This window comes from Sturnira hondurensis, unplaced genomic scaffold, assembly GCF_014824575.4.
Source record: "Sturnira hondurensis isolate 20B ecotype Veracruz unplaced genomic scaffold, ASM1482457v3 Scaffold0007865, whole genome shotgun sequence".
NCBI lineage: Eukaryota > Metazoa > Chordata > Mammalia > Chiroptera > Phyllostomidae > Sturnira > Sturnira hondurensis.
In genome coordinates, this window is record NW_028080496.1 from 11,857,825 (window position 1) to 11,879,065 (window position 21,241).

Consider the following 21,241-nt stretch of genomic DNA (forward strand, 5'->3'; position numbering starts at 1 on the left):
GGAATCGAACCTGTGACCTTTCGGTGTTCAGGAGGACACCCAACCTGCTGAGGCATACCAGCAAGGGCTCAACCTTTACCTTAAGGGAGCCTGTCTACTGTACTTCTGTATCTGTGCTCACACAGTAACATGCCTTTGCAATGTCAGGGGGTTTCCTTTCCCAGCAGAGCATAGACCACAAGGCCCCTCGCTGTCATCCGGTTCCCCCGCACACCATCTCCACGGGCTGGAAATGCCGACTGTTAATCGTCCTGCACCCACCCACGTGAGAGAGGCCCGTGTCTGTCTGCTTTACCTCTTCTCCAGTCTCAGAGGCTTCCCTGCTCTGCCTTCTCCCTCCTCCCTCACCCATCGCCAATGGATTGCCCATAACCCCTTTGGCCTTCTCCTTAGATTCTGATCTGTGAAATAGGGGGCAAAAGTCCCGTTCTCTGGAGCACGTTCTCAACCCACTGAGGTTTTTGGCTTCCCAGCAACTGCCGCCAGTTTGGCCCAAGGGAATGCACACACATTCTCACAGGTTCAGACATGTCTTACGTCCACAGGCTCAGCTGCTCCTCTCTGGGCAGCTGTCTGGCTCTGGGCAGCCACGACCAAGAAGGGCAGCAGGGACCGGCCCGGAAGCCTGGCTCTCCCAGCGCTGACGTGCACGCCTGCCCGCCCACGAGTCCAGCTCCCCTCTCTTCCCCCAGGGCCTCGAGCCCGTCTGTGGGCTTGTCTGCTGCCCCCTGGGTCGGCCGGCCCCGGAGGAAGCAGCCAGCTTTTCCTCCACTGGCCCTCCGTCTGTAGGTCCCCCAAAAGGACAGAGTCCCATCCTCTGTAGCCCGAGCAGCCCCCACGCTCCAGAGGCCCCTGCAAACACACGGAATCCCCGGACTGCTCTAGGAGGAGAGCAGAGCACCGCACCCCACACAACGCTCTCCCACACACAGCAGCGGGCCCACGTCTGAACTCAGTCCACGCGTGGCTTTGACGTGTTTGTGTATCGGCGGGCACCACATACACGCCCTGGTGGCCGGCAGGGGAATCGGGGCTCTGGGTCCCTGCCACCCCCACCCCCACCCCCCGGCTCCCTATTAGCGTCCTTCTCAAGCTTGTCCTAACTCCCTGAGGCAACGGAGGCAGCAGCAGAAGTCTAACTCAAGGCCAAGGGCACTGCCACTCAGGCCCAGCACCCCTTTTCGTTTTCTCCAAAGGAAAGGGCTTTTCTGGGCTGCAGCGCCCTCTCCCGCCCTCTCTCGAGCCCTTGGTTCCAGCCAGGTCGCTTTAGTTTGACGGCCTGTGTCTCTATGTGAACTCAGAGACATGCAAAGGCCCTTCAGGGTTGCCTGTGGTCTCCCCACCTCACAGGTGTGCTCCCTCCCTGCTGCCGAAATGAACCTGGAAAAGCAAACATGGCTCGGAACGTGGGGCTTTCCTCGGCCGCGACGGCCTGGCCACACCTCCTGCTGCCTGGGAGGACATGTCCTCACTCTGCTCCTACGCCCTCCGGATGCATCGAGGGCCAGGTCACGCCCCCCCCTCCAACACACACCCCAGAGCCTGCTCTTCTGGTGATGCACAGTTATTTGGGGAATAATCTCCCAATCTGTGTCAATCTCCAGGCTGGAAAATAGGGACACAGATCTCCCCACCTACTGATGCATTCATCGGTAGATTCTTGTTTGTGGCCTGACCGAGGATCGAAACCACAACCTTGGTGCATCATGATGATGCCTCAACCAACCGAGCCACCCAGCCAGCGCCCATGCCCGTCTCTGACACCCTCACAGCTCCCAGGGTGGTCGAAGCCCCTCCCGGATCGCACCCCTTGCCTCCCCCACACAGGTAACTCTTGCTGCAGTTGGCGTGTTTGTAGCTCACTGTGCTCATGGGCTTGCCTGCACCTGTTGCCTCTGCACGTGCCAATGGTATCTAACTGCACGTGTTTTTCTGAAACTTTACCCCCACCTCACATTACCTTTGCGAGGTTTACGCCCGTGAAAACGCAGCTGCAGTTCGAAGCTCTTCGCCTCCAGGGGCTGCTTCACCGCAGGAACGTGCAGCTACTTCCCATCGCTGGGTGTTCCCACGGTTCCCACTTTCTCGCCGCTACAGCCGGCGAAACAAGGGACACCCGTGTGTCTCTACGTGGCCAAGAGCCAGAGGTGCCCAGAATACTTGTCAAGGACCAGAACTGTTGGGGACAGCGCTCGCGCCTCTTCACACTTACTGGAAGTGGCAAATCCTTTTCCCAAGTGGGGATAACAACACACGTGCCCCCTTCCTCCAGGTGTTCATCACTCTGCGCATCACCACCTCACACCCTTCACGCCATCGTTCGATCTCCTTATGCGTCAGTCTGAGCCTCCCCACCTCTCCCACCAGCACAGCCTAGGCGCCAGCGCGTGGAGCTCTCCGCGGTGCTGACTGAGCGACGGGGCTGCACGCCGGCTCCAGCACTTCCTGTGTGGCCGGAATGACTTGCAGGTCCCCGTTTCCACACCTACGAAATGGGAGTACCACGGCCTCACAGTGGCGCCGAGGACTAAAGGGTCCATCTGTGAAGCAGTACCTGTCACGGGACATGTGGCATGGACGCCGTCCACCCTGGTGGCCCTCTGATGCCAGTGAATAAGAAAAATCTTTTTTTTTTCTGAAGATTTTTTATTTATTTATCTTTAGAGAGGAAGAGAAGGAGAGAAATATCAATGTACGGTTGCCTCTCATGAATCCCCTGCTGGGAACTGGCCTGCAACCCAGGCATGTGCCCTGACTGGGAATCGAACCGCGATCCTGTGGTTCGCAGGCCCACGCTCAATCCACTGAGCTATGCCAGCCAGGGCTGAATAAGAAAAATCTTAAAACGCGTCCACAAGTTCTTGGACACTGCCTTCAAAACGTGGAGGCCAATGCCCCCTCTCCTGGGTGGTGGGCTGGACACAGGCCCTTGCATGCAGGCGACAGAGTAAGAAGTGAGTGGCGGCGAGGTGGGACTGGGGAGAGCAGGTCACACAAGCCCCTGCGGCCACATTGTGCGGACACTCGATCAGCACCATGGAGAGCGCACTCGGCGCAGGCATCTCGGAGGCCCCGCCAACAGCCCCGGGAAACCCATCTCCACGTGGTCCCTCCTGCCTCTTGCCTGGCCCTCAGCGGATAGTTTGGTCCACGCCAGGATCACCCCGCNCCTGGGTGGTGGGCTGGACACAGGCCCTTGCATGCAGGCGACAGAGTAAGAAGTGAGTGGCGGCGAGGTGGGACTGGGGAGAGCAGGTCACACAAGCCCCTGCGGCCACATTGTGCGGACACTCGATCAGCACCATGGAGAGCGCACTCGGCGCAGGCATCTCGGAGGCCCCGCCAACAGCCCCGGGAAACCCATCTCCACGCGGTCCCTCCTGCCTGGTGCCTGGCCCTCAGCGGATAGCTTGGTCCACGCCAGGATCACCCCGTGGGGCTGCCCCAGGACCCCTCACCCAGCGGTTCCACGCACAAGACCACAAATGTTGATTGTTTTCTGCCACCAAGTCACGCAGGAAGAAAACCCAGGCATAAGTGTCTCCACCTTAAGCAGGCAGTGGGCGCGTACTATTCTTTTTACCTTCTGGTGTGTGGCAAATGTTTTAAAATAAAAATTTAACCCAAAAGACCTGGCTCAGGTCAACAGTCTGGTTGGCTGTCACAAATGGTGGATAGTGAGATGGGGACGCACAGGACAGGCCTGCATGTCACCCCTGTGGGTGACCAGGGGTGGCTTCGCCCCTTGGGGACACACGAACTTTGGAAAGGCCTGTTGAAGGGGTGCAGAGTCACGGGAGGAGGGGGCAGAAGGACCGACTCTAGTCACACATGGAATGAGGGAGACTTTTTAGGCTAAGACAGAGTGGGCTGTGTCTGAGAGGCCGTCCCTGGTGGGCCTGGCAGGTGGGTGTGTGGCCGGGTGGGGCGCGGCAGCACCCAGGGTGACCCACCCCCCAACTGCTCTTCCCGCCCTGAGGCCCTCAGGCAGGGGCGGGGCTGCCCGGGAGGCAGGGCCTGGTCCACAGAACGTCTGTGTGTCTGGCTGCCTATGTCCTTCAGGTTCCAGAAAGAGCAAGAGCGCCTGCCAGTTCTTAGCGGTGGCTGAGCTGGTCCGAGTCGGCTGACCCAGTCGGAACCAGGGAGGTCCGGCAGAGCTGGCCTCTGCCAGCCCCGAACGGCCACCACTGCGCCGCTGGCAGTTAAGACGACTTCCGTTCAATTCTCTTTAGGAGTGGAAACCCAAAGTAGTGCCACATGTGCTGCTGTCCTCAGTCTACTGTTCGGAAAGGGTGTGTTCCAAATCCACTTTAACTGAAACAATCACTTTTCCTGCCCTGTAGTGACAGCTGAGGCCACAGTAATGCCTGAGGCGTTCCAAGCCCGCTTTCCTTTTTTTCTTTTTTTTTTAATATCCTCACCCAGGGACATGCTCATAGATTTGAGAGAGAGAGGGAGAGAGGAACATTGATGGGAAAGAGAAACCTGTATTGGTTGCCTCTGGCATATGCCCTGACCAGGGGTCAAATGTGAAACCCAGGCACGTGCCCGGACTGGGAATCGAACCCCCAACCTTTTGGTGTACAGGACAAAATGCCAAGCAACTGAGTCACCTGGCCAGGACTTGCTTTCCCTAAAACAACAAAAAAAACCCTCGTTTGAGGTGACAGAGGAGTGTGAGCCACCATCAGCGTTCCCCTCTGACTGACTTTTCTGGGTACTGACCACTGAGAGCACAGCCCTCTGCTGGCCCTCGTGGGCAGGAGGGAGAGGGCGGGGACGAACATGAGTGAGGAGGGGAACGGGGGGGACAGGGGGACAGCGGTGCAGGGGCCGCAGAAGCCCTCGCCTAGCAACTCTCAGCTGCCACCGCGCAGGGCGGGACGCAGACTGGGCCGGCAGCGCTCGTCCACTCACGACCAGGACGCCTCTGCCACCTCCTTCCCTCATGGCCAGTTGAGCCCCTGCTCAGACATGGCCCCAAAGTCACAGTGTCCCTCAGCGCCCCTGCCATGGCCACCACAGTCCCAGGACCCCTCCCACTCCCTAAAGCTTCTGAGCTGAAGACGCAACCCAAGCCCCACCTCCGCCTGTGCTGTGACCAGTGCCCCTGCCCTGCACTGCGCCCCCACGGCCGCCTCAGTCCCTCCTTGGCTTTTAGGACAAAGGCCCTAGGGCGGAAACCACGGCAGAGAGGCCATGCCGGGAGACCAGCCAGGTGACGCTGGCTCAGGACTCAGGACACCTGCGCCTCGTGTCCTCCCTGTGCGAGGGGCACAGTGAGAGTCACCTACTAACCGACGTCACGATGCAGCACTGGCAGGCCCCGAATGGCAGGCGCAGGCCGGCTCTGGTTATCAAGCCTGAACCACCCACTCGCTCTCCACCACGTCCCCAGCACTGGTCCCCGGTGGTGCCCACACTTGTCTCCCACTCACAGTCGGCCCCTCAGAGGGAGCACTCCAGGCCCAGGCCCAGCACGGGCGCCCAGGAAGGGCCCCATTCTCTGAGCCTGCACCCCCACACAGCCACCGGTGGACCCCCGACACAGCAGCCAGGCTCTGGCCTGTGGAGAGCCTGCCTGCTCTCCCCAAATGCCACGCCTCCGAGAGCAGGCTCAGCAACCCAGTGGAAGGTGGGGTGCCCGGGGCATTCAGGGGCCTCTGCACGCTGCTCAGACCCTGGCCTGGAGTGGGCCCCCTTCCGATGACTGCCCTAGGCCCACACCCCCTGGTCACGGGGCTCCCAACAGGATGCAAGGTTCTGTCTTGGGCATCCTGCAGGGCTGTCCCCCACCTGGTGGGTGGAGGAGCGCAGCTGCCCCCAAAGCTGGCCACAGGCCAGGCCCCGCCAGCCCACCCAGGGGTGACATGGTGGCTTCTCCAGGTGCTGCTGGGGGAGAAGGTCACTGAGAGGATAACCCTCCTGGAGTCTGCCTATTCCAGCACCACGGACCCTGGGGCATCCGCACCCCACACCAGCCTCTGTGGAAAAAAGTCCAAGTCAAGCTTGGGTGTTTCCAGTCGGCAAGAAGAGACTCTGGAGGAGAATGTACTGGGAAAAGCTGAAAAGGAACCAAAGCACTGAGTGAAGACCTGAAAGCAGTTATGAGAACAGGACCCTCCCAGGAGCACAGCGGGGCTCCGCGGGTCCGGAGGGCGAGCCGCAGGATACTGGAGTGGACGACGGGAACGGAGGGTATTTCTGAACGAGAAGGCAGCTGCCTGGGCTGCAGGATCTTGAAGTGCCTTCCAGCCCAATTAATCAGTTAGGACGGTTTTCCAGCAGCCACGTTTTCTCTGTAACTACAGACAAGAAGTCTAAAAGTAATTGGAAAAGACGGAAGCCCTAGGATAGCTGAATATTTTTGGAAAAGAGGAATAAAGTGGGAGAAAGCCCTCTGCCTGACATTAAGGCAAAATCACTGCAGACTCAAAGTAACCTAGTGCCTTGGGGGCCCTGGCCGGGTGGCTCCGTGGGTTGGAGCACCATCCAGTACACCAAAAGGTTGCGGGTTCGAGCCCTGGTCAGGGCGAGTACAGGAGGCAACCAATCGATGTTTCCCACATGTCTCTCTCTCTCTCTCTCTCTCTCTCTCCCCCCCCTTCTTCCCCTCCTCTGTTCTAGAATAAAAAAAAATCAATAAACATATCTTCAAGTGAGGATTTTTTTTAAATAAAAAGAGCATGGAATTGGCAGAGGAATAAACACATAGATCAATGGGACCCAATAGAGAGAGCAGGAAAATCAGTGCCCTCAAACACGCCCAACTGATTTTTGACAAAGGATCAAAGCGATTCAGTGGATGGGAGGGGGGGCCCTTTCAATAGCCAGTGCTGAGCATTTGCACATCTACAGGCCAAAAATATACATAGTAATAATTCACTTTGACCTAAGCCTCCCACCTAACATAAAAATTAACTCAAAATGCACCATGGACTTAACTATAAAACTTAAAACGGCACATGGATGTTTCTCTCCTTCTCTTTCTCTCCCTTTCCCCTCTCTTCTAGAAAAAACCATCACAGAACTTTGAAACACAGGTTTTGGCAAAGAGCTCTTGTCCTTGACACCAAAAGTGTATTCACAAAAAGCTGATGGATTGCACCGTGTGGAAATAAAAAGCTCCTGCCTGACGAAGGTCATGTCCACAGAAAGAGAAGACAGATTCCAGGCTGGGAGAAAACATCGGCAAATTATATACCCAGCAAACGGACGTGTAACTGGAATCTGTGAGAACCCCAGAATCAACAGGAAAAATTTTATTGGAAAATGTACAAAAGGCACAAAAGGTATTGCACTTAAGAGGATGTACAGATGGCAAATAATCCTACGGAAAGATGTCTGACATTACTAGTCATTAGAAAAATCCACTGGCTGGTGTGGCTCAGTGGACTGAGTGCTGGCCTACATACCAAAGGGTCATGGGTTCGATTCCTAGTCAGGGCACATGCCTGGTTTGCAGGCCAGGCCCCCAGAAGGGGGCACAAGAGAGGCAACCACACACTGATGTTTCTCTCCCTTTCTCCCTCCCTTTCCCTCTCTCTAAAGGTAAATAAACAAAATCTTTAAGAAACAAAAGCTCTGCAGATGGCTTCACAGGCTCCTACACCACCCGAGTTCCTCTAACTCCTGCCTGTGGGACAGCAGGAGCACAGCCCGGGGAGGTTCGGTGCAGACAGGATGGGGCCACGCCCCACAGTGCTCCCCCCCATCCTGGGGGCAGCCTACCTAGCAGGCGGCCGTGGCCCCTTCCCGCACCAGAGCTCTGTCCCTGGGGCACCACATGGGAGCCACTCCCGGCTCTGCGAGGGCCGGCACACCTCCCGAGGCCCCCAGGGGGCTCCCCAGTGAATATACTTGCTCACTCAAACCGCTCACCTGCTCCTACAGACGGAATTGCCTATTTTATGTTTTATTCATGGTCATCTACAGCTAAATCGGTGACTGTGCAACCCGCTTCTTAGAGCCTCTCAATCACCCAGAAGAGCTGGTCCCAGAAAAGGTACGTTTCCCCAAATAGAACAGGTGGGCGGCTGCAATGCTGTCTTTCTCTAGCTGATGTTCCTCCTGGGGCAACTTAAATAAGCCACACTGGCACCATCATTCAAAGTGATTATGAGCCTAAAAAAGCCAGGTGATGGGAATCAGAAGTTGGGGCCCCAGTCTCGGCTCCTCAGCGGGTTCACTGTGCAACCTGAACTAGACCGGGGCTCTCTCCAGCCCAGGTACATGTCACCTGTAACAGACAGGGGAGCCCCCAAGGACCCACAGGCAAATCACGAGGTCCATTTACTGGGCAGCAACCAGAACTTAAAAATGAAGTCGTACGTACCCTGGACAGAATACGTCAGCTCTCGTGAGTATAAAAATAGCAACGTGAAACTTGTTTGAGAGCTATAATGTATCTACACCCTAAGTAGTGAAGTGAAACATATTTTTAAGTGAAATGTATTTTTTAATGCGCTTTTAAAATCTAAATGTCCAACAAAGACCCGTGGCGCTAGGCTCTAGTCAATGCAACACAGCCGCACAGGTAAGCAAAATCAGGACGACCCGCACGGGTGAGCCCACCGAGCGGATGGGGTGCAGGGTGGGGTGGCTGGGGCTCTGGCCCGGCTCGCTCTGCGGGAAACCAGGCGACCCCACAGTGTCCACATGCACACCAGTTAGGGAGCCAGCATGAGGGACAGCTCCCAGGTGGAAACCCACAAGCAGCCAAGTCCTGGATAGGTTTGGGGCTTGTGACAGACAATATTAGGGCAGATGGAGCAAGAAGCGACCTAGCTTTGTCCCAGAACGGCCAGGACCAGGGCGAGGCCAGCAAGGGCCGGACCACCCTTGAGGGTAGCCTGCCACTGCGCCGGCCCTGTGATAGTGGGCCCGCATACCATGTGCGGGCCGGATCCCAGGGCTGAACAGGACAGCCAGGCACCCGCGCATCCAGGCGTCCCCACTAGGGGGCACAGGCCAGCGTCAATGAGCCGGTCAGAGTTAACGGGATGGCGGCCAATGCTTAACCGCGTGGCCTGCGGAAGCTCTGTGCAGAACCTTTGAGCAGACAGGATGATGGGGTAGGACTTTCCAGGAAGAGTTCTAGGAAATGAAGTCAGAGAGAAGGGGCTTCCAGCTTGTACTGAGTGAGACAGGGCGTTAGGGGCTTGGGACAGAGGTGTGACTTAAGATTTAAAGCTGCTGAGTGGAGACAGGCCTGGGTGGGAAGAGGTGGGGTCCGGGTAGAAGAAAGTCACCCAGGGGCTGGTGCAACAGTCCAGGGGGCAGGTGGTGCAGATGGCTGACTCAGAGTCCGATTCAGGGGTCTGAGGGATGCTGCTGGCATTTAATGAGATGGGAAACAGGGCTGGGAGGAGCCCTGGGGGACAGATGCATGGGGACATCCATCAGACCTCCGGGAGGGCGGGCAGGCATCCCATGGGCAGATCAACACACGAGTCTGGCACTCAGGAAAGACGTCTGCGCTGAGATATACACTGGGAACTCTCAGCGTATGGATGGATGGATGGATTTAATGAGACAAGACTGGATGAGATCAACAAAGGCCTGAGTGTGGCTTGCACAGAGAAGAGGTCCCCGAACTGATCCTGGGGACACGCCAGCAATCACAGGTCCCTGAGGGGTGCAAGTGACGTAGAGGGGAAACCCTAGGCAAGGGCAGAAGCATTTCCTGGGGAAGCCAGAAGACACACACTTGGCAGAGCCAAGCGCAGGGGGAGGGAGGACCAAGACGTGACCGCAGGCTCAGACACCCTGCAGGTGCTCCCTGACCCTGCTGAGGAGGGTGTCTGAGGAGGGTGTCTGAGGAGGGGCCAAAGTCTCACAGAAGCGGGTTTCAGAGAGAACAGGACCGGAGGAGCTGGAGGAACCAGCAGTGACTTCTCTTTGCAGAAGTTGTACAGCAAACACAGAAAAAAACAAACAGCAGCGGAGGAGGAGAGGGGAGCAAGAACCATTCCCCACTTTGCTCAGCTGGAGAGAAACGTGCCGTCTGTGCCAGCGCAGGAAAGGGCCCAACCGGAGCGGGAAGTGCGGCTGGGCACGGAGCACGACTCCAGGGGCGGCATCTGCTGCCGAACAGCAGCGGGGGCGGCTGTGAGCAGGGGGTGTTATTTCCAGTCTCAGGAGGAGCGTGGAGGATGTGGGCAGATGCTGGGGGGTGGGGCGTGAAGGGGCTTCGGCCTGAGCCAACCACAGGAGGCCTGGCCTTACCGAGATCCTGCAGTCCACAGGCCAGGACCCCGGGCAAAGGGAGCGGCAGGGGCATGAAGGGACCGAGAGACCAGTTTCGTCTTCCTATCCTTCAGCGTTCGTATGGACTTGGGTTCTGAAGATGGCAAACTGGAGCCCATTCTGGTTACCTCCTTGAAGTCGGGGGGGGGGGGGGTGAATATCAGTCCTGACTGTTGGTCACTGTCCTGAAAACCTAAGGGTCACCCATTCGATTCCCAGTCAGGACACATGCCTGGGTTGCGAGCCAGGTCCCCAGTTGGGGGCGCGCGAGAGGCAACGGCACATGGATGTTTCTCTCCTTTCTCCCCCCTTCCCCTCTCTCTAAAAATAAGTAAAACCTTTTAGGAAGAAAAATCATATCATCGCTGTAAGCCCTTCTGTTCTCTACCCAGACCACGGAAACAGTCACTCTTGCTTTCCTCGGGATTGCTGAGAAGGTAAACACAGGGAAAAGTTCTCAGTTAATGAAAACTCAAGTTGCAGGAACACAATAAAATACGTTTTTATGGAGCTTGACAACGTGCAGAACAATATCATTTAGGTGTATACATAGAGTAAAGCTTTCAGAACATGCCCTAAAGTAATAAACAGTAACTGTATTTTAGTGCATTTGACGGAGCTGAGCAGGAAGGCACGTTCATGGTGATGCGAACTGCGTGTCTTATTCCCCACACTGGGTGTCAAGGCATATTTTTGGTCTACCTAAAAATACTCCTTCCACCTTCCAAGTCTTTTGTTTGTCCTGCTCTCCAAAGCGCTCGTCCAACTTTTCCTCTCCATTCCGGACGCACAGCCGTGGCTCCCCTGAGCTGGGTCGAGGGTGTGGCCGCGTGATGGAGCCACGTATCAAGACGCAAGGGGAGGCGGCGTGCCAGTGTACGCGGGCGAGCACACGCGCCCCGTGCCCTGGCCCCGCCCACGGACAGGGCCCCCAAGCGGCGGCACCTCAGCAGCAAAGAGCACGCTCAACACACTGACCGGGGTTCCTCAGTGCTCCGTCAAAGGGACCTTGGAGAAACAGCCGACTCTAGGGCTGGGAGGGGGAAAGGCGACATGGGCCTGGACCCTCTTGCTGAGACCTGCAGTAAGAAAACGCCCACAGGACGCGGAGATAGAGGGATAGCGGCGGCAGAGGTGGCAGATGGACAGCGCTCCGATGGACGGACAGCACAACAAAACAAAGGCTGCGTTATGACCCAAATACGAAATGAATACCTGCAACTTCCATACTGATGTACACGAACGCTAGAATAAGTAAAAGGGAAAGACTCCACAAGTCTCTGAGCCAAAAAACAGTTCCAAGTGATTTACATCAATATTCCCTTGTGGGGCGGAGCTTAAACACAGGCGGTGCAGCCTGGTGACCTCCTTCCAAAGAGGACTGCGGAAGGGGGTGGGGCGACCTGACAGCCAGGGGCCACCTGGCAGAGATCCACCCGCCAGGTTATCAAGGTCACCTTCCATAGTGAGTCCTCACAGTCCAAGGAGATGCTACGCTGAGAAGGGCACGTCACCTCCTCTGCAGTCTTCCTCCCCAGACCCCAAGCCCGGGCTAACCATCAGACAAACCCAAGTGGAGAGACACTATAAGGACAGCAGACCAGGACGCCTCCAACTGTCCAGGTTGCCGAAAACCCAAACTGTCCCAGACCACAGCGGGGACATCAGGTAACAACTAAGGAAATCGAAGCCACGGAGTCTCGTTAGTAGTAACACGCTGGTGCTGACTCCTTCGTTGTGCTGAACGTACCACATTGGTGCAGACACCACGTCCCACGCCTGCCGAGCTCACTGGGCTGCAGACCCTGGACAGCTGCTCTGGGCCACTGCCCAGCTCGGGGCAGGGCCTGGAGTCCCCGTGAGTGCAGAGCGGGGTGCTCTCTGAATGGCACCTTGGGGATGCTGCTGCTTCCTGTGCTAAGGGAATGCCACAAACAAGCACTTGTGTCACTGTGAGTCATGGCCCCGGCCCGGGAAGACACAAGCGGCAGCCCGCAGATCCTTCCTGGAGAACGGGCTGAGGGCCACTCCTCTCCCCGGGCTGCCCCAGCTCAGCTGCTGGGCACGATGGCAGGAGGGAGGGGACAGCGGGGACTGCCTGGCACCGACAGCTGGGAGGCTACAAAGCCCCTCGGGACACTCCTCTGGGCTGGCAGGCTCCAGGGCACACTGGCCAAGGCCCTGTGGCCACCCAGTGGCTGGCCAGCCCCCATAGCCTGTGCCCAAACAGGAAAGAGGCCCTTGGTGCTCCTCCAGGATGTCCCCAGGGAGGGCAGCCCTCAGAGCTTAAACCCCTCTGCAATGGGTCAGCCCCCCACCGCACCCACAGATTCTGGACACGGAGCCTGCACTCTCGCAGGGACACAGGAGCCAGTGCCCTCTGCTCTGTGGGCTGTGCCGGACCCCCAGGCCCACTGAAAGCTCCAGGGCACAGAACAGCTCCCAGAGTCTGCTGCCCCATCCGCCAGGGCGACCTCCCATACCTCCCCTGTCTCTACCAGAGCACAGAGACTGGCAGTGCCGCGGTGACTGTGCAACCTGTTTCCTGGGACCTGGCAGCACCTGATTCGGAAGGGAGGTGCTGAAAGGGGCCCCGCCGGCAGCCTCGTCCAGAGCCGGGCGGGGGTGGGGAGGTGCACCTGTCCTGGACGCCCTCTCTGTCAGGGGCTGTGGCTCACCCACGGGGACCTTCCTCCACCGCAACATCTGTGCATTTTAATATCACTTCCCAAAATATTACTCTGCAATTATTTCCAGAGACTTAAGTGGGATCCTCAAGTACACACAATTAAGATGAAAATTGTAATTTTAAATTACTCCTAATTTGAATAAACATAAAGCGCTTTCATCTCCAAGCCAAATGCAGACTGCGACGCCCCGATGAACCCCGAGAGGCCACTGAGCTCCAGGAAAGGCGAGGAGCAGCCCCTGAAGCATCCGGAGCGCCCTCAGCACGCGGTGTGAGCAGTTACCGCTCTCCCAGCTTCGTAAAATGAGTGTACTTCTCTGGCCACCTCCCGAAGGGACAGTGCTGCCTGGGAAGTGAGGGCAGGACTTGACCCCGTGGCACCAGCACCAGGTCAGGGACAAGGATGCAAGGTCCCCCCCATCAGCCCTGCTTTCCTGGACGGAGGCATGACTTGCGCTCTGATTCAGCTGCCGCCACCCTGTCACCAGCCATTCCTGGGTCTCCTCCAAAGCCGGGGAGCTCTGGAATGACACAGTTGCACTGTCCCCCCGCCCCCAGAGGCCACTAGCTGTGGGACAGGATGCTCAGTGGGACCTGTCCTGCTGCCCCAGAGCACCCACTCCCTCCAGTGACTGACACCGCCCATCCCCCAAGCCAGTTTTCCCAAAGTCCCAGCCCACATAAGACCAGGAGAAAGTGACAGGTGGGCTTTCTTTGGGGGGGAGGTGCTGTGCCCATTGGAAGGGACAGATGGCCCTGTCTCACTCTGAAGCAGCAATTCCAGACCCCTCGGTACCAACAGCTAAGCACCAGCCCGCACCAACCTCACAAGCTCCAAAAGGTAGAAAACAGCCCCCAAACTTGACCAGCTTGAGGAGGCAGCCTCAGACCTGGGTGCAGCCTCACCACATACTGGCAGGGCGGGGGCCTCTGGGACAGGCTGGGGACGAGCCTTTGGGCCTCAGTGTCAGCTCTGCTGCTGCTGCCTTCCACCCAGCTTCTTTCTGCACAGAACCAAGTGGGCCGATGTCCCCTTCACGCAAAGTGACTGCTACGAACGCGGCTTCATGTTTAGGAGTGGGTGGCCGGTCACACTTCCTCACACAAGAACCGTGGACTTGAGAAAAACACAGTTTCCTCACACCGACAGCACCAGGAAAATAATATCCGTGACATTTGTCATTAAGAGCAGGACAGATGGTTGATGGTTTAGAAATCTGTTTGTGAAAGTTGGCACTAGTGATGGGCGTGCCAACGAGACGAGAAGAATGGGGCGCCCTCGCTTTTTTCAGTGTGCGGAGGGCCCGCTAGGGCGACCCCAGAAATGCAGTGTTGGGAATGGTGGCAAAGGGGTGGGGCCCAAGGTCAGTGCACCAGGAGAGGGCCAGAAAGCTGGCAGCTGAGACACAGCCCGCTCCTGTGCTGGCCAGGGAGGCCCTTAAAGACATCAGCCCCTGGGGGAGGCAAGCAAGCATCACCATCAGGCGTCTCCAGAGGCAGCTGTGGGCTGTTTCCTCTGTCCTGGGAGGGCGCCCAGGGACCCCCATGGGCACGTCCGCTCCTCTGTGCTTCCCAGTCACCCGGCGCCACAGAGCAGGAGAGAAAACCTCCAGAGCAGCGGCCAGCCACCTGAGACCAGGAGGCTTGGCCTGGTCGTGCCTCTCTTTCCGTCTACTCGCTCTCAGAGCATGCCAGGCTCTGTTCTGGGTTCGGGGGTGAGAAGGGGTAGACGGATGAGGTTCCAGCACCCCAGAGTTTACGTTCTCACGGGGAAGAGAGGCTACCAACGAGTGAACTGCCGGAGAGAGAGCACGATGCCAGGGGGCGACGGGGAACCAGGGCAGGGGAAGGCCTGCACATCCCCTCTCACATGTCAAGAGCCTGGACTCCATCCTGCCATCCGTGCAGTGGGACAAAGCTGGGCAGACTGAACACTGGTGACTTTTCCTGGACCCACCTGTGAACTGAGTTTACAGGCCACCCCCCCCGAAATCCGAGGGACCACAGACATCTACTCTTGGCTCTGGCAGAGGGAGGTGACAGTCCCTACTGAGAAGCACACCAGAGCCTCCTCTGTGACAAAGGCCAGCTGCCCGGGGGAAGACCTGACCAGAGCCTTATCTCAGAGCCATGGGACGAAGTCTCACGGGCATTCCTGTGCGTGTCCTCAGGTGGCAGAGGGGGCTAAGGAGCTCGGGGACGGGGGCGGGGGAGCTCTCTGATAAGGGAACGATTCCACTGCGCAGGCTCAGCCTCCTGACTGAGCACCACCGCCTAGGGGGCTGGGGCGTCAACACCGGAATGGGGCGGGTGCAGGACGCAGCATCCAGACTACAGTTGGGGCCACGGAGTGCTCCTTTGGGTTTTTAAAAATAGAAACACAAGCCCAGAACAGAATGAAGCTAAAAATCAATACCAGGCAGAGAGGGGAAATCCCCAACAATTGGGAAATCAAACAACGCAATTCCAAATAACACGTGTGTCTATAAAGAAGACAGCATGTGAAGAGCTTAAAAAATTTTGAACGAAATGAAAATGAAAATACCACTTGCCAAAATGTAGCAAAGCCATGCTGAGGGAGAAACGTATGGCGCTAAATGTCGTGATGAGAAGAGACGATCGAACATCAACAACCTGAGCTTCTGCGTCAGGAAGGAAGACGAAGAACAATCTAGGCCTGAAGGGCGTAGGAGAAACACAGGAAAGATCAGAGCGTAAAGCAATGGTGTTGCCAACAGGGCCAGCACAGGCCTGGGTCCTAGAAAGCACGTGTATACTGTGTGGTTATTTACTCTTAAGTCCTTTCCATCTTTCTCCCCCAAACGAAGGTGAATTTGTAAAAAACAGAAAATGGTGGGAAAATATCCGCGCAGCCGCATTTGTTTAGGCTTTTTCTAGAGAGAAGTGGGGGCAGCAGAATGCGCCTCTGGTCCCCCGGCCCCGTTTCAGACAGCCGGAGATGCACGGGAGAATGGCACGTTGGCCGCGGCATTCGGCGACCGCCCCAGGCCCGACTCACCCCGAATCTCCAGGCCCCCGAGGACTCTCGGCCATCCGCAGGACAGTGCTGGCCTTGGCGGCAGGCGTGCCTTCACAAGCTTCAGTAGTGCTTAAATCTTCCAGACCCTGGAACAAGACAGGCATCAGCGAGGCATCAGCAGGATGACCACAGACACCACACTAAAAACCACCGGCCTGGCATCCTCTACCCAACAAAATCATCCTTCGAAAGTAAAGGAGAAACGAACCTGTGCTGTAACTCTCAAAGGGAGCTCAGAGCTCCAGGATCAAAGCCGAGAGGTTCTGCAAAGCTACCAAACGTTGTGTTGTGAAAATCAGTCCTGCGCTCATCATGAATCTCCCCAAGTTTCTGAGTGGGCCCCCACTGTGTTTATTCTGGAAGGTTGGCCAGCACAGGTAACTAAGAACCTAGGGCCCAAGCATGGGGATGTACTTCTCCAACCCTTTTGGAGAACGATGAGGGGAACCTGGGGCCCCCTCTGCGCTGACCGGAAATGAAACTCGTTCTTCGAGGTGTGTTTCCAACTTGTTTTTCCAAAGCAGCAAACTTAGACAGGAGACGAGGGGCTTACTGTTATTTTCATTTTTTATCTTACAATCAAATGTGCTATACATAGGGGAGGGTCTACAAAATACGCTAAACGAAGCCCTTTTAAAGGGAGACCATGTGCGCGTGTGGGTGCACAGGGAGAGCAGCCACTAGTGCCAGTGACACTGCCTCCTCCTGGACACATGGGGGCGCCAGCGCTCGGCCTGTAGAGGGCGCCACCCTGGATCTTCGCGCAGACCAGAGAGAGACGCCTTGGCTCCCAGCTCCCAACCTGGCTCTGCCTCATACTGCCTGGGAAAACTAAGGAGTGTACCCACGCCTCAGTTTCCTTCCCTCGGAGAACGATGGAGGCACCGAGATACTGGGTGTAGGCCCCACGCCAGCACCTGGGCCCCGGCCCCTCTCACCCCCTTCTCCCTATCCTGTCCCAGTCTGGCCCCTCCCCTCCTGACTTTTCTCACTACCCCTCTGCCCTCACTTCCTCAAACACAATGACACTGGACAGGTGTCGTCCCAGGGCCTTTGCACGGCGACATGGGCCTGGACCCCCCCCTCCCGCTGTCCACGCGGTCTCGCCTCCCTCTCCCCCATGCCGCTCATCCCTCGCCCTCCCTGAAAACCCTACTGAGAGCCGCCGCCCCGCCCACCGCCTGTCCTGGCCTCCTCCCCTGCCGGGTGCTTCTCTGTGGCACTTGCCACCGCCTAACACGGGGCATATTTTTATTTATTTATCTTGGTTATCATCCGCCTCCCTCCCTGGAGGGTAAGCTCTGTGAGGGCAGGCATGTTCAATCAACACTCAACAGACATTTGTGCAGTCTCATAACTAGGAATCTTAAAAAACTGAAAATTTTTAACCTATTCATTTTTTTAAAAATGGTAGTTGATATTCAGAGCACCCGACACATGGACACAACTGAGGAGCTGCCTGCTGAAGTGGCCGATGGAGCCAAGGGATTCTCCCAGCATGCAGTGCGAACAGACCCCAGGCAGCAGCCCCGGAGGAGGCCGGTTCTCCTGAGTTAGGGGCGCCACTGTGCCCCAGGCGCATCCTTCCCACACCTGCAGTCACAGTCGCCCTCGCTCCAAATTGAGGGACATTAGTAAACTCTCAGGATTGGTTCTGTCACCTTGGCCTCTCCAGGCAGCCACATTTCACAGCTGATGGCCCAAGGGAGTGACATCCTGTTTGGCTGTTGGTGGTGAATTACATTCTCAGTAGCTCTCCTTTTTAAAAAATTTCATTTTAGGTGGAGTCCCAAGGAAGCCTTTCAGAAGTCATCATTCTCTATCAAAAAATTTAAAAACACACCCCGAATGGTGTGGCTCAGTCGGTTGGGTGTCACCCCAAAAAGCAAAAGGTCACCAGTTGAACTCCTGGTCAGGGCACGTGCCTGGGTTGCAGGCCCACGTGCGGGAGGCTACCGATTTATGTCTCTCTCACACAGCCATGTTCCTCTTCCTCTCTTTCTCATTCCCTTCCTCTCTAAGAATAAATAAAATCTAAAAAGAAATGTTTTTAATGCACATCCTTTTACCCAACAGTGCCATTTCCAGGATGATCACATACACATGAAATAAAGGGTGTCTGTGTGAGGGTGTCACTGTGGCAACATTTTTAAACACTGGAAGTGATCTAAGTGCCCACAAACAGGAACACGTTTCAGGAAGTTATGGCGGTGCCCACGTGCTGGAATCCTCAGAGGCACTGTTCTTCTAAGAAGGTAGAAACCGGGCTCACATCTGCAGGGAGTGTGGAGCAGAGGGTCAGCCTGGGGTGGGGGCCAGGAGGTGCCCTCCCCCACTCCTGCCGGAGTCATGTGGCCGGCAGCAGGAACTGGGGCCTTTTTAGGACGTCTCCACCTTAAGGACATGTCTCTAGAGCTGGACGTGGTACCAGAATTTTTTTTTACAGAGCCAATCCTGAATGAAAACGGGAGGCTGGTCAGTCCCCACCAATGCCGAATCGGCACATTACGGACAGCACAGCACCCCCATTCCAGGTTTCGACGCACAGAAGGACAGATCTCTGAGTGACCCATGCTTCCTGGTCCCTAGTAGACTCTCAGAAATAGGAAGCCTCTTGTTGGGCCCTTCCCCAAAATAGCCTCCCTTGCGTGTGACAAACTGATGCACAGTGGCATCGCCATGACCCAAACACAAGCACTGGAAACCCTTCCTGGTCTTCCAAATGCCAATAAAAAGTCTTTAAAATCACTTCACATCAAGCTTGTTCTAATAGAATTTAAAATAAAATCATCATATGTGGGGGTTTTTTTGTTTTTATCTTTAGAGAGAGGGGAAGAGAGGGAGAAAGAGAGGGAGAGAAACATCAATGTGTGGTTGCCTTTCACGAGCCCCACACCAACTGGGAATCTGACCTACAACCCAAGCACGTGCCCTGACTGGGAATCGAACTGGTGGTTCTTGGTTCACAGGCCAGTACTCAACCCACTGAGCCATGCCAGCCAGGGCTGGAATCAGCCGTGGTTTTGATGACCGAGAAAGCAGACCATTGCAGCAACTGGGACAGAAGAATGCGGAGCACACAAAATAGAAGAACAAGTTTGGAGGACTGACCCTATCTGACTGTAAGACTCACAATAAAGCCCCCGTACCAGTCAAGAAGTGCAATATCGGTAAAAGAAGAGAGATTAATCAATGAAGCAAAATAGACCCACCTAGTAACTGTCGATTAATCTTGCTTTTTTAAATCTTTGCCTGATTATCGGTATATGTTTTTATTGATTTTAGAGAGAGAGGGAGAGAGACAGAGGAACATCGATGTGAGAGAAAAACATCGCCTGGCTGCCTCCCATACACATGCTGACCAGGGACTGAATCTGCAACCTAGGTACGTGGTCTGACCAAGAACTGAACCCGAAACCCTCTGGTGCACGGGACGACACTCCACCAACCGAGCCACCCGGCTGGGGCTCAGCGGAGCCTGACAACAAAGCAAAGGCAAATACAATGGAGGAAAGACGGTCTTCTCAGCAGATGGTGCTGGAACGACCGGACAGCCACGTGCAAACTAAGGAATCCAGGCACAGACTTCACAAAAACTGAACTCAAAATGGGTCAGACCTAAATGTCAGACACAAAGCTATGAAACTCCTAGAAAATGACAAAGGAGAAAATCTAGGTGACCGTGTGTTTGGCAAGGACTTTTTTTTTTAATCCTCACCCGAGGATACGTTCTGACTTTTTAAGAGAGAGAGGAAGGCAGGTAGAGGGGAAGGAGAGAAAAGGAGGGGGGAGGGAGGGAGAGAGAGAGAAGAGAGAGAGAGAAGCATCAATCAGTTGCCTCCCATATGTGCCCTGACTGGGGCTCGAACCCACAACCTAGGTATGTGCCCAGACCAGGGACGGAGTCCGTGACCTTTCTGGTGTACGGGATGACAGTCCAACCAACTGACCCACCTGGTCAGGGCAGACAGACAAGGACTTTTTTATATACAACACCAAAGGCACAATCTATAAAAGAAAAAATGAGCTTGACTTCCTGAAAATTAAGTGTCTGCTTTGCGAAAAACATGGCCGAAAGAATGACATGACTGAGAAAATATTTACAAGAGACAAGACACATCTGATAAAGAACCATTACCCCAAATACACAAAGAACATGTAAAATTCAACAAAGAGAAAGGAGGCAACTTGATCATGACGTGGGCCGGAGACATGAACAGACATCTCACCAGGGAAGACATGCTAATGGCAAGGAAGTGTGAAAAGGGGTTCGACTTCATCTGTGCTCACAGAAACTCAAACTGGAACAGTGCGGTTCCACCACCCACTGGTGGGAATGGCCAAAACCTGGGCCCCAACCACACCACAGGCGGATGAGAACGTGGAGCCGTTGCAGGAGCTCTAGAAATTATAGCCGTGTGGAGGGCAGTTAATTTTTAAAAAGATTTTATTTATTTTTAGACAGAGAAGAAAGGAGGACAAGAGGGAGAGAAACATCAATGTGTGGTTGCTTCTCACACACCCCATCCTGGGCACCTGGCCTGCAACCCAGGCATGTGCCCTGACTAGGAATTGAACCAGCGACCCTTTGGTTTGTAGGCTGGCACTCAGTCCACTGAGCCACACCAGCCAGGGCTGGAGGGCAGTTTCAAGCTTCTTACAAAACCTAACATTCTCACTATAGGGCCCACGCCCCTTGGTCTTCACCCAAAGGAGCCGAAAATGTATGTCCACACCAACACCTTGCACCCAGGTGCTTATCACCACTTTATTCATACTGCTGAAACCTGAAAGCAACCGGGATGTCCCCAGGTAGGTGACGGATACACAGACTGTGGTCCATCCAGACAATGGAATCTTATTCGGCAATAAAAATAAATGTCTCAAACCATGTGAACTCCCAGAATGCACAGCACTCGGTCAGCCGAAACCCTCGTTCAGCATTTTCCGTTCCACAGCTCTGGTGGTGCTTCGCTGTCTTTGACTTCATTCCAAACAATTTTGTTAGATTGTGTGTGAGAGCTGCCACATCAGCATGCATTTAAAAACAAGTTACCATTTTAATGTTGAAGACGGAAGAAGATACGCACCATTTTTGCCATATTATGCTTTATTATTTCAAGAAAGGTAAAAACGCAACTGAAATGTAAAAAAAAAAGATTTGTGCAATGTATGGAGAAGGTGCTGTGACAGATCGAGTGTGTCAAAAGTGGTTTGCGAAGCTCCTTGATACTGTTGACATTTTGGTCAAATAATTCTGCGCC

General features: G+C 55.5%; 1 protein-coding gene across 4 annotated transcripts in view; it reads right to left on the reverse strand.

Moving 5' to 3' along the window:
* Positions 1 to 21,241, reverse strand: part of APBA2 (amyloid beta precursor protein binding family A member 2) — a 79,515-nt gene that overhangs the window by 43,464 nt on the left and 14,810 nt on the right. For all 4 annotated transcript variants that reach the window (XM_037053776.1, XM_037053777.1, XM_037053774.1 and 1 more), the window contains exon 2: positions 15,957 to 16,063. The gene's annotated coding sequence lies outside the window, so the exon portion shown is untranslated. The remainder of the gene's footprint in view (positions 1 to 15,956; positions 16,064 to 21,241) is intronic.